The sequence below is a fragment of the Mustela nivalis genome (assembly GCF_964662115.1).
Source record: "Mustela nivalis genome assembly, chromosome: 4".
Taxonomy (NCBI): domain Eukaryota; kingdom Metazoa; phylum Chordata; class Mammalia; order Carnivora; family Mustelidae; genus Mustela; species Mustela nivalis.
In genome coordinates this window covers 145,018,384-145,031,661 of record NC_139023.1, presented here as the reverse complement: position 1 = coordinate 145,031,661, position 13,278 = coordinate 145,018,384, and the positions used below count along the sequence as shown (strand labels likewise).

The window sequence follows — 13,278 nt, the reverse complement described above, 5'->3', positions numbered from 1 at the left end:
TGATAAAGTTTTGTCTCTCCAACTCCCCCCCTACCCCAGTGAATACGGAAGCTTGCATCATCCCGGAGGAAACTGTAATTCACACTCCCTCTCTCGCTCAGTATTAAGTCGTCAGCCTCACAGCTTGCCAACAAGGAGTGGACTATTCATTTTATCACTGACACATATTATCTCACACCCTATCTCAGCAAACTGTCTCTGAATGGCTTGGCGGAGAAGGGGGATGGTTAAGAGATCTATAAAAGATTTAAAAATGTAGCCGCTGAGAAATATATTTGTATAATATAAGTCTTGCAAAGTCTACGAGAACCTACATTTCCTCATATATTATGGATAACAAAATATTTTTTTAAAGGGATTTCAACATCTGAAGATTACTGGTGATAAGTGGGATGGGGCATGTTAGGCCCAAAGGTTGTCTTGAACCTGAATCCACCAGTGATGGTGGTGATCCTAACTTAGTAACTAGGTTTTGGATGATTTAGTCCTGGATGGTCTTTCTTGGGATGGAAGGCAAAGGAATTCCTTATTCACTACTGCTTCCGTGAGTGGGGCAAAGTCAAATTCCCGACTCCAAAAAATTCATAGTATGTGCTGGCAAATAAGTCTTTCTGATTGTCAGTAACACGTGTATGTAACAAATATTTAGGAATTCTGTTGTAAATAATGAATTTTATTGTCGTACACAATATAATTGGATATAACATTTGTAAAATGCCATCATTAGTGGTTTTAGGATTGTAAATCACCTCTTCATTGCCAGAACTGGCAAAACACACATATACAATAGCCTCTAGGCACGCTTTGTAAGCATCTGTTAGAGTAATTTGCTGTTTTATTGGCGAATTCATAGTTCCCTGACATAGCTCTTTACAAATAATACTGGAGCAACTCTTGTGTGAGGCTGAAGTCACTTTTCTTACGAAGGCATTCTCTTTTCTACAATGAATTCTAAATGAGGAGTTTGTCTTGTTGTTTTAAAAAATCTCTGAGCTTAAATTCTGTAACTTCTGAGCCTTTGTATTGGGTTGAATTTTGTACACTTTTCCCATAAATATTCAGTTAAATATCTAGAAAGACATGTTTAAATAACCGAAAAAGAAAATCAAAATTTTAACTAAGCACAGTTAAAATATAATCTCTTTTAAAATAACTTAACAGGAAGAAAAATTAAATGAGACAAATCAAGGGATATGCACAGATCCCATCCACTATAAAAATAATACTCAGCAAATTAAATCAACTTTCTTTCCCTCTCTTATCTTTGTGCAGGGCCTCTCTGTTTCCATTAAGCCTTTTAGGGACTTTATTCAGGCTTTAAAGATTAAACAAGAAAGAGTCAGATTAACTTTTTAAAATGGAAGTGAGATTATGCCATTTCTTTGCTCCAAACATTCCATTGGTTTCTGGCATCGCGGCAGTAAAATCCCAAGGCCCCGTCTTCACCACAAAGCCCTACAAGCTATTCTCCTTTATTTCCCTCCGGCCTCCCCGCTATTCTGGCCATTACTTCTTCAGCCAAACACCTCCGGCCTTGTAGTTACTCCTCCCTTTGCCCAGAATGCTCTACCCCACATGGTGTATGGCCGGGCAAGGCTGGCTCCAGGTGTCTACTCGATACCTTTTCTCTCTCTTAGCTTTCTCCACCACCTTACCTCAGCCACCCCCTACCTCCCAGTCCCCGCTTGCTTAGTTTGCCCATGATGTAATTAGATATTACATACAAATATATGTAACATGTTTTTAGGGTGTTATTATATATGTGTGTACATATCACATACAGTCTGTATAATTAGCTGTTTATTGTCTGCCTCTCTTCCTCCAGTGTAAACCCTGTAAGGACAGAGACTGCATTTTATTCACTGCTACCTGGTGTATAATAGCCGCTCAGTAAGTATTTGTGGGATGAATGAATGAATGTTCTTTTCATCCCAGTGGTAAATACACCTCATCACGGCTTCTCACACTGTTCATCAGATATTTAATGATGCTGAGATCCTTTTATTTTTATTACTGTTATTTTATTTTATTTTTTTTAAAGTAGGCTCCATGCAGGGGACTGAACTCATGACCCTGAGATCAAGACCTGAGCCGAGATCAAGAGTCAGATGCTTAACTGACTGAGCCCTCGGATGCCCCCAACTCAGATCCTTTTATACTTAATCCTCATAACATCTCAGTGTCCCCCAACCCTGAAGGAGTAGAAGGCAAACAATCGAAGGGGAGTCGGTGAACCTGTCTGTAGTCACTGAGAGCATCCCTGTAACTGACCTCTTCTATTAGGAAACTAAAAAGATGCAACAAAAATGTGAATGCTCGTTATTTTTTTTTTTATATAGAACTACGGAAAATATCCTCCAGAGAAGCTATCATTTTATTAATTATACCAGAATGAATAACATTCATAAGACCAAGTGGTGCAATGCAATCGTACAGCGGATTGTTCCCGGAAACATTATTTCCACGACCAAGTTAAATAAGATGGTGTTCAGTGCTTCTCTAACAGCGGGTCCCCTAAGGTAAATTTAATTCATTGATCTCCCTTGTAAGGTTCAAAATAAGGAACCACCCTGAAGCTTCAACCGTTCCCCAAGTGAGCTGAGTTAGGACCCAAACTGAAATATGTATTTAAATGAGTCTGGTCCTATTTGTATTTCCCACGAGGGTTTCACAGCTCTTTGTTAGTAACTTGCAGGATATTTAACAGGAAATTTTGGGAAATGGCTCTGCCAACATTTGCTCATGGTAACACAAGATGTTTAGAAGCCCTGGACACCCATCTTGCGTGACCATAATAATTATTATTATTATGTATAATTAATTATTATGTAATAATTATTATTATGTAACTTAAAGCATGGTGAACCGTATCTCTGCTCCTTAACACCTTATTCCCTCTAATAAATTAGTTTTCTTTCTTTATGAAAGTGTTCCGTGGTCATGATAGAAAATGAGAAGAACAGGGACAAATGGGGGGAAAAAAAAGAAAGAAACACAACCACAGATCCATCACCACTCAAAGACAACTGCTATGAACATTTTGGTGAACTTTCATTTTTATTCCTTTTTCATGTCCAAATGCCTTTAAAAAAAAAAAAAACATTAATTACTATGAAAGGCATGTAATTCAAGGCAAGTCTTAGTATGACACCAGTGATGATATTTTTAAAATACCACATTTTCGAGTGATAAAAGTAACAGTTGGGAGATAGATCGGAGTGCTTTAAAAATTAACATTTTTCATAAAAATGAAAACCAATTTGGCCAAAAATAGTGTCAAAAATAACTTTCACATACCGAAAGCATGCCTACATGTTAAAAGCATTTGCAAAAGTACACATTTTTTTTTTTTTTTCCTGAGTAAAATTTTCCCCTGCTTTCCTTTTGGCAAGTACCTACACAGTACTTACAAAATTAGTGAGCAAGAAAATAATTGGTATGAGTCATTTTGTCTGAAAGACAAAATAGTTACCTAAAATCCATACAACCAATTAATTCTTGCTGCCATACTCTAGCAAAGACTGACAGCCAGAGTTTGGACCTAACCTTTTTTTGTAACTAGTTTTCCCTTTGGGCTATCTGACTCCCTAATTACTGTTTCCCCAGCCTTTTTCTCATCTCTATAATGCGGCTGATTTCCCAGATAACCTCACCAATGCCTTTCCCGGGACCCACCCATTCATGAATCTTTCAATCTTGAAGGTCCCTGAGCCTAATTCCATTGAAGTTGAAAGAGAAGCAACTGATTGAGTGACTCATTCCTGGATACTTCAGGCAGGAACTAGATGATACAGATGGATGAGTCACTTTGACTGGGAAGCCTGGATGGGAAAAAGTACCCGAGGGTGCGTGTAACAAAGATGGGGAAATCGTGAAGGTAGTAAGTGCCAATGAACACAAGGCATGAAAACAGTATGCCTTAGTCTGAGGTACTTTGGTATCTTAAGATGGGGCTCTTCTTTCCAAACACCTCTTACAAGGTTTTTTCCCCTGACATTTTCATCCCGTGTAGCTGAAAATATTTCCATTCACGTTTGTTGCTTTTTAGCTAAGTCTACCATTTTTTCTGGGCTCACATTTAAACTGTGGCTCTGTGGAAGTTGATCTCCTTGTTCAAAGCTCCAGCCATAGCCTCATGACAGAAACTTCCAGAAAGATCTGGTGTCAAGCATTCAGCACCAGAATATACAAGGTAATTTCTCCTTTGTTCAAAATGAAGGGAGCTTATTGGTGTTTTCTGATGATAAAAATCAACATATGCTTATTGTGAAATGGAGGTCCATAAAATACAAGTAAAAATCACTTGAAATCCCAAGTAAATGGAGACAGCAGTTAATATTTCTACATCTATCCTTCCCGATTTTTTTCCTGTATGCACACATATTTATAAACAATGGGATCACACCATTCAAGGGGATTCATAACCTGCTTTATACTTCCATGAACTAAAGAAAAAACTAAAGAAACTAAAGGTGGAACAGTTACTTAACTGGCTTCCAGCTGGGGTTGCTCACTGAAGAAAGATGGCTAAGAATCATCACTGCTTTGTCTATATTTTTAGTAGTTCATTTAATTTACAGATTATTCATTAAGGCTCCCAGTCATCATATGTATAAATGACAGAGTCTAAGAAAGAAAAGTGATTTGAACACATACTTTTTTTTTTTTTTAAATTTCGAGAAGCTATAAAGGTAATGCAAACTAATGGTAAGAAAAACAGAACAAAGGATATAAACTGAAAAATAAAAAGTAACTATTCTTTACTATCCCTCTCCTCCCAGTCCAAGTCCTTTTCACTCTTCGGTGGTAATAACTGTTAACAGTTTATCTATGCACATGCAAGTGTATTATGGGCACATAAAGGCATCGCCTTTTCTTTTTTTTAACACAAATGGGATCATGTTACATATGCTATCCGTAGCCAGTTTTTTCTGTGTTTGTTTTGTAAATCTAACATTATCTCTTGGACATCTTTTTTAAATAAAACCCTACAGATTTCCTTCATCCTTTTTTAATGGCTGTGGAGTTTCCCATGCAATGTCCCATGGCTCATTTCATCCACTCCCTACCTATCGACATTGAATTTGTTGCAAATTTCTAAGCAGCAAAGCACATCTCTGTCCATATACCTTAGGTCCTTGTCCATATATACTTTAGTGTTACTTGTTCAAGTCTATTTGTAGATTAAATTCCTAGCATGGGACATCAGGTTCAAAGCTCACAAAATAACACGGAGCACTGTATTTCTCTGTTACTTAGAGAACTCATTTCTTATTTGCATGTTTAATAGAGTATTTAGTATAAGTCTTGCCACAAGTAAGCCCCACAATGGCTCACAGTAGGAAAAAGGGGACAGAAAAGATCGAGATGAGATAGAATGCAGAAGCACTGAGAGCACAGGTGGCGGAGGGCAAGAATGGCTATGCATGCGAGTTCATTTCCAGCTCTAGTAGGGCCAGTTCTGTTGTCTCTTGAAGAGGCAAGGGAAGAGGTATAAGACGAGGGAGCTGTGTAGCTTTAGAGCTGTAGAAAACGGCTTTTCTTTCACGTGTTAAGAAGCGACTGAGGAAGTGTCAGAAGATTTGTGGAACATGTTTCCCAAACAAGACGAAAAGTCATGTGTAATTTTTTAATGATCTGAAAGGGGGGAAAAAAAGATATTTTCATTTCTGGGGAGATTCAGGCCTGAATTCAAATCTCTCTCACACAAAGTTTCTCTTTAGTATTTTTTTTTCAAGATTTTATTCATTTATTGGAGAGAAAGAGTGTGTGTGTGCATGGCTGGGGGGCGGGGGAAGGAGAAGAAGGATACGGAGAAGACTCCTCACTGAGCAGAGAGCATGACACGGGGCTCCATCCCAGAACTCTGGGATCATGACCTGAGCAGAAGTTGCCTAACCAACTGAGCCACTCAGGTGCCCCCTCTTCTGTATGAGATAGGTCTATGTGAACTTTTGCCTTATTTGGATCAAAATACAACAATGTCTTTTAATAAAAATAATTTACATTAAGAGAATCTCGTTTGATAAAGCAGTTGGCTCACAGGGATGGGAAAAAATCCTGTATGAAATAATTCCAAGCTTTTTAGTTTGAGATTAATGACCTAGGGGATTTTGTGCCTGGGAAGTTTATTATTACATGTGAAAATCTGTGTAATAATAACAGTAATTCAGCTACTGGCCTTTCACATCAAACCATCGAAACTTTTCTTGTACTTCCATTTTCTACTCTTTGCCACCAGTTTCTTTGGTGGTTGGCAGTTAGACCTATATCTAAGGTGGAAAAAAAAAAATGAACACAACATCCCAGCAATTTTTCTTTTGTCCAGCTAAACCATTTAATTCTAAAAAAGAGAGTTACATCATGGTGGTGGGCTACTCCCATCAGATTGAGAGACCAACTATATTTGGAAAGGGTTTTACTGCACATCTTATATTTATAAAGGGATCCATTTTTATCTGTAGTCAAAAACAGATCTGTGTTATAATCAAAGTCTTATCAGATCCCTCGTTAGAACGTTTAACACTAGTACTTACAAACAACATGGTTTTCAACAATATGTTTTTGTCCCAAGATTTGATGATCAACTCTATTAGGCGCTAGCTTCTGGGAGATAGAATGACCAATAAGACTGTTTATGCCCACCAAAGGGCTTCCAGTTAATCAAGAAGGTGATGAATAAACAGAGAATTCTGAGTATGCAAGGACCTCAAAGAAAGTGGTGGTTAACCCAGTTTTGGAGGACCAGGGAACAATTTCCAAATTAAACACAGACTGATCAAAACAAAACAAAACAAAAACCAAACAACAACAACACCCCAAACCAATCAGGTGTATAAGAGAGCGCAAGTGCAAAGTTTAGACTTTATCCAGGGCAAGGGAAGTCAGCAGGGCCAAGGGTGATATGATGAGATCGGCCTTCTAGGAAGGCTATGACTGCAGGATGGAGAGAAGGGCCTGGTGGGGGTGACCTTGGACCTGGACAGACCTGCCAGGGACTGTTGTTTAATCCAGGGGACCAAGGATGGAGGCTTGAATGAAGTCACTGGCAGTTGGGACTGAAAGAAAAGAATGCATTTAGGAGAGAGCTGGGGAGGGGGTGGAGAATCAGCACAGGAGGAAAGGTAACTGAGCAGAAGTGGAGGGGGAGGAAGAAGGAATCATGAAAGACAGGCAGGGAATGCGTCACCCTCACTGGTCTTCGGTGGTCCCCGGGCCTTTCCTCCTTTATTTCCTGCCTTCCCACTGCCAGCACCTGTGTATTGGTCCCAAGGGCTTTCTCTGGCCACTGAAGCCCGCTTTGCCCACCCATGCAGGAGACCAGAGTTTTCGGGAATTGACTCTTGAGAGCAGGTTTAACGGATCGATGGCTGACCGCATAAACATCCCAGCTTTCTGACCTCTCAGGTAGGAAAATCTGAGGTGTGCACCTCCACTGCTTCCCAGAACTCCCCCGTGAAATTCACCCCCAGTTGCTTGCAGCAAGTGACCTGTCTGATGACATTGCCTTTACTGGCTGCCTTCTTTCCCTTGCTCGCTTTCCCATTCGTCTCCCAGTGTTTCTCCTGTGTCACTTCCTAAAAAACTATATGCACTCAAATATTTGTCCCAGGATCTGCGTCTAAGGAAACCCAAACAATCACGTCCAACCTTAAGGTCTGTGTCAGGTGGGGGACGGTGATGATGCTATCCACTAAGACAGAAAACAGGAGAAGAGGAGAGGGAGGGGGGCTTTAATCAAATGATCTATCGATTAACTAATTAATTAATCTTGGAAGGGACAGGGGATGGTGGGGGAAATACTATGCTTAGTTTGGGACCTGCTGAATTGGAAGAGCTTGAGGGACTTCTGCATGGGTTATCTCCATAGAACGCCAGCAGATGATACAGGGAACCAAATATCATGAAGCGAATTCAAAGACTGCCCATACTTTTGTGCTTCTAGTTCACTTTTCTTTTCTGGATGATACACTGAGAACAAAAATGATAAGTACACCGAAAAGGAAAGATGCTGCATGAGGGAGAGCCGCCAAAAAAATGAAGCCCCTGACTGTCCTTCCTAGAACAACACCGAGAAAGGGCTGTGGCATGATATGAGGCTCTTCCTTACCACGGGAAAAACACTCATTTGGCCTACAGATGGGAATCCAGAATGAGTTTGTTTAAATGAAAATAGATGGTCTAGTTTGCAATGACTTTTCTTTTTTTTTTCTACCCTGGTTACCGGAGGGCAGTTGCTGCCCTGAAAGGGAATAAACACAAAGAAGAAATTGCATGAAATGAGAATATGTATTTTTGATAGCAAAGGAATGGAAGAACATATTGTATATACAGAAAAGGCCTTGTAGATTGAATTAGCCAGTCCCAAACTGAAGCCAGAGGTTACCACATTCCAATTTTCAAACACATACTCTTTATCATCCCTTACCCGTACTTGAGAATTTGGCCTTTTATTCATTCTCAAGGCACCTCAATAGTCTTTGCGAAAGTGAAATCATGACCATAGCCTCGCTGAGGCCTTGTAAACGGTATGCAGAGAATTTTATGTGAGCACGTACATATTCGCTGTGCTCACAGGGCACTGGGCTGGGGCCAAAGAAGACCCAGCCACCCAGGCTTTTGGATGTTATAATCCCCACAAAGAACAAACATGAAAGTGTTAATGATTATCTTAAGTACCAAGCGATTCAACCCCTGTGCCATCTGGGCAGAGATAAAGAGGCTTAGCCAAACAACCACAGTTGGGTTTCTGTGTCTCCCCCCAAGCCGCCTTCGTGGCTCTTTATAGAGAGCTCAAGGGAAGCATCCCAACTGGACACAAGTTCCCCCTTGGCAAGACTTACCACCCTTAAAAAAGGTGTGTCTGCACTTCAGGGTGTGAAACCCCCGGCTCTGGGTCTGCAAAGAACTCCAGTACTGACAGTTTTGAGCAGGGATAACTTGGACACCAAGCTGACCGGGTCTGATACAAGCACTTTCTCTACAAGGAGTTTTGAACAAAGTCAACGGCTCTCTTCTGGAACTCGCTCGTGCTCGTCTGGAACTCGCCCGTGCTAGTCTGGAACTCGCCCGTGCTCTAAGACTGAAGTGGGCTGGTGAGGGACGGATGGGGCCAGTTATGAGCACATCTTTTTGAGCCTCAAATAACATCATCTGGATCAGGAAGATCCAGCACAAGGAAAACGTGCCCCCTCTGGCAAACAGCTGGACAGAGTACAGCTCATCTACGTCAAGGACATCAAAGAAACGCTATCAGCGGTACAGAATAGCTTTCCAATCTGAAACACAACAGGAATTAGGTCTATCGGCCTCCGTGTCCCTGGGTGCAGGGCAGTAAGTTCGTGCTACAAATGGAAATGTTCCTGCAGACTAAAAGGTGGGTAATTGAAAGACTGCTGTCCTCTTATCACTGTCGTCGTCTCTGAAGTGGACGTGCACGGAGGTTCGCGGCTTGGAGGTGACTGCTTGGCGTCTAGATCCCTCCATTTGTGAATAAGCCAATTAGCCCTAAGGAACGCAGAAACACTTTCATGGTACACGGCTTGGTGAACTTTCACAAAATTACATATGCATGCCGTCGGCAGCCAGACAGAGAAGCAGATCTCTCTGTCTGCTTCCTAGAAACCCTTCTTAAGCCCCTCCCCACCCACTACCACCCCGGTGCTGAATTACTTATGGTGAATGTCCTTCCCCAACTCTTAGCGGGGGTGGTGGAATTTCAGGAGTACAGACTCTGTTTTCCCCTAGTTCCAGCATTCTAGTTTGGGCCCTACAAAAAAATTAAAGGCCCCTGGGCTGAAGTTCCAAATGGCAGGGTTTCTGAAAAAGAGGGGATATGGAAGAAGTCTTGGAAGCCTTCTATTTTCTTCCTACTGCAAACTGGGCTAGAATTACACCTGGATTCTCCTGATTCCCAGTCTAGAACTTTTTCTTCTGCACTGCTGACCAGATTCCCACTACCTTCAGCATTCCACGTTTTATCTCATCAGAGGTTTTTAGAGTTTTCTGAAACGATGCCTATGGCTCAGACAATCTATTAAAAATTACTGAGGGGCGCCTGGGTGCCTCAGTGGGTTAACTCTGCCTTCGGCTCAGGTCATGGTCCGGGGTCCTGGGATGGAGCCCTGCATCCGGCTCTCTGCTCAGCAGGGAGCCTGCTTCCTCCTCTCTCTCTGCCTACTTGAGATCTCTGTCTGTCAAATAAATAAATAAAATCTTAAAAAAAAATTACTGAAAATAAACACGAACTCTTTCTTTAATTGTCTTAACTGAAAAAACATTTTAAGAGATGATGAGTATCTGATATCTAAGTATTAAAGGAAGAAAGAAAAGAAAGGAATGGAAGAGAAGAGGACAAAATTAGAATTACATGAATAAACAGCATATTCTTATCTCGTAACTTCTTTGAAATATCTTACGAAGAGGACTACTTTTTATTCCTGGCTAAAAGAGGGCAATCTGTCAGGGAGACTTCAAATGCCAAGTGTGGGTATGTGGGAGCAAACACTGCAGAGACACGTTCCCTTGGCTCACTGCCAGTGACACCACACCTGACTCAGTGGGCGGCGATGACGGGGCAGAAAGAGAAATGTATTGTGCAGTTCTGGGTTTGAATTCCAGTGCTGCCTGTCTCTCACCAATGGCATGACTTTATACAAGTTATTAATTCTCTCTGCAAAAGGTACAAACTTCCGGCGACAAGACAAATAAGTCACGGGGATGTAACGTATGGCAAGGTGACTACAGTTAATGATGTGCTAATTTTTAAGTTGCTGTGAGAGTAGATCTTAAAAAGTTCTCATCATGAAAAAAAAAAAACTTGTAACTATGTATGGTGATGGTTATAACCTAAACTTAGTGTGGTAATCATTTTACAATATACATATACCAAATTGTATGTTATTGTTATGTTTATACCTTTAATGGAATCTTACATGTCAATCATATCTCAATAAAACAAGGGAAAATTTATTAAATCTCTCTGAACCTCATTTGTAAAGGAAGCATAGTTCCCATGTCTCAATGAGTTGTTTTCAGAATTAAATGGGATGACATAGGTCCTGTGCCCTAGTAACTACATCTAACCCTTCAAACAACATAGGGGTGGTTAGGGGTGTCGACCCTAGGCAGTTGAAAATCTGCATATAACTTCTGACTCCCCCAAAACTGAACTACTAATATCGCACTGTGGACTTGTAGCCTCACCAATAATGTCAAAGGTCAATCAGCACATAGTTTGTATGTCATATGTATTGTATTCTTTTTTAAGATTTTAATTTTTTATTTGACAGATAGAGATTGAGAGCACAAGCAAGGAGAGCAGGCAGTAGGAGAGGGAAAAGCAGGATCCCCTCCGAGCAGGGAGCCCAGTGAGGGACTGGATCCCAGGACCCGAGGATCATGATCTATGCCAAGAGCAGACGGTTAAGTGACTGAGCCACCCAGGTGCCCCTGTATACTGTATTCTTAACAATAGTCAGCTAGAGAAAAGAAAATGTTACTAAGAAAATCATAAGGAAGAGGAAATACATTTCAAGTACTGTGCTGTATTTATCGGGAAAAAAAAAAAAAGCTGCATGTGAGTGGACCCTATTAGCTTCCTTTCCCATACACAAGGAATTTGTGGAATCAAAAAGGAGCTTAAGCTACAGCACTGTGGACACCAACAACACTCAATGTTCTATTGCTTATTTGTGACTTGTTCTGAATTTAAAAAGAATGTGCTGTATTTGAAAAAGGATTAAAGAAAACACTTTGCTATATTCCAGGACAGCTTTGTCTGTCCGTCTGTCTCTCTGAGCTGGTAAGGGTTAAACATAAATAAAGGTGACCGGCATATCTTCCTAGCGAGCAGTATGAAAGAGGTCATCCCTATCCGTCTAGTAGCAGGGTTGGCTGACGGTCGGCTCCAGGGGCGGGGGCGGGGCTGAGGGGTCACTTAGCACCAGACATGCTTTATCTAGATCTCAGCCAAGTATATGAGATGCGACCCCTTGTATCAGATTGATGGGCAGGACAGAGGGAGGAAAATAAATCAAGAATTGGCCTGGTGACAAGGCCGGCCATTCCAAACCTGACTTTCTAACTTAACAGCAGATCCTGATGGACAGAGCAAGTTCTAGAAGGGACTCGACCTTCCCCACGTTCTTCACATCTTGTTTCCCTGTTCTAAACCACCACCAGCACAAGAAAAGGCGCCATTTTCTTTTTCAGGGGTGCTGGCAAAGAATGAGGGTGGGGATGGGCACATGGGATTGTTGGTACGTTTTGCATCGTGAAGCTCTAAGCTCCCTCGGAAATATCCAACAGAAGTATGCGTGGCTCCAAACTCTGAGAGAGAATTCCACAGAGACCCACATTTCCCTTCACACCCGCTCCGCTTGTGTTTTTGTTTTTTGGCTTAATACAGAGCAAACATACTGTGCCTTCAAAATCGTCATAAAACAGAATGGAAGCTCCGCATTGTCTGAACGGGGTACTGAGACGGAAGTTCTCCTCTCCAGAGCTTTGGCTTCCGGAAGGACGAAGGGTGAATGGCCGCAGGTCGCACGGTCCTACGTCCACTCCTCATCCAGAGAAGCCCGCGGCACCCTGAGAAACAGCTGACCCCCACTCTTTCCTGTCTGAATGCACATCTTCTACAAAGTGAGACCACTACCGATTAGACAAAGAACCTTAGATTATACACAGCCTGTAACTGCCATCATTTCATTTCTTCTGTAAAAGGAAAGGGAAAGCGCTTTCATTTCTTCAGTAAAATCACCATCAGCAACACCACCCCCCAGGGTATGCCCCGTCATCTATTCATGGCTTCCAGGATATCTGGTCCCCCCCATCCCTCCAGCAGAAGGGGACAGCAGCTTTGAACTCATCATTTTATTAAGGATCCCTGGTATCACCTCTGTCCAAGACATTCACAGCAAGTAAAAATGTTAGATCTTGGCACGTGAACATTCTCTGGTTCTCAGGAAAGTCAGTCTAGAAATAGTGGCAGCACGGAAGGCCAGGACACCGTGAAGCTCTGTGTTTATTCTGTTTCTCTGGGACGGTGGCAGCTGTGTGTCTCAGATACCATCTGCCGAAGGCAAATGCCTAGTTAACTGTGCTATTCTCGATTTCTTCACAGTCCACAGTCCTACCCACCTCTCCCCACTTTGCTATCCCCCATACCGCTTGCTTCATTCTCCACAGGCCTGAGACACCATCACAAAGTGCTGGAGGGATCCCTCTGGTCTGGAGCCATGGGACCCTCCACAGTGCCCTCATGTGGAGCACCTC

General features: G+C 41.8%; 2 protein-coding genes across 11 annotated transcripts in view; one reads left to right on the top strand and one right to left on the bottom strand.

Moving 5' to 3' along the window:
* LOC309863450 (uncharacterized protein C4orf51) overlaps positions 1-2,850 on the top strand; it is a 95,855-nt gene extending 93,005 nt beyond the window's left edge. The window contains exon 7 of the mRNA XM_082728281.1: positions 1,826-2,850. The gene's annotated coding sequence lies outside the window, so the exon portion shown is untranslated. The remainder of the gene's footprint in view (positions 1-1,825) is intronic.
* Positions 1-13,278, bottom strand: part of ZNF827 (zinc finger protein 827) — a 168,404-nt gene that overhangs the window by 41,840 nt on the left and 113,286 nt on the right. The gene's annotated exons all lie outside the window — the stretch shown is intronic.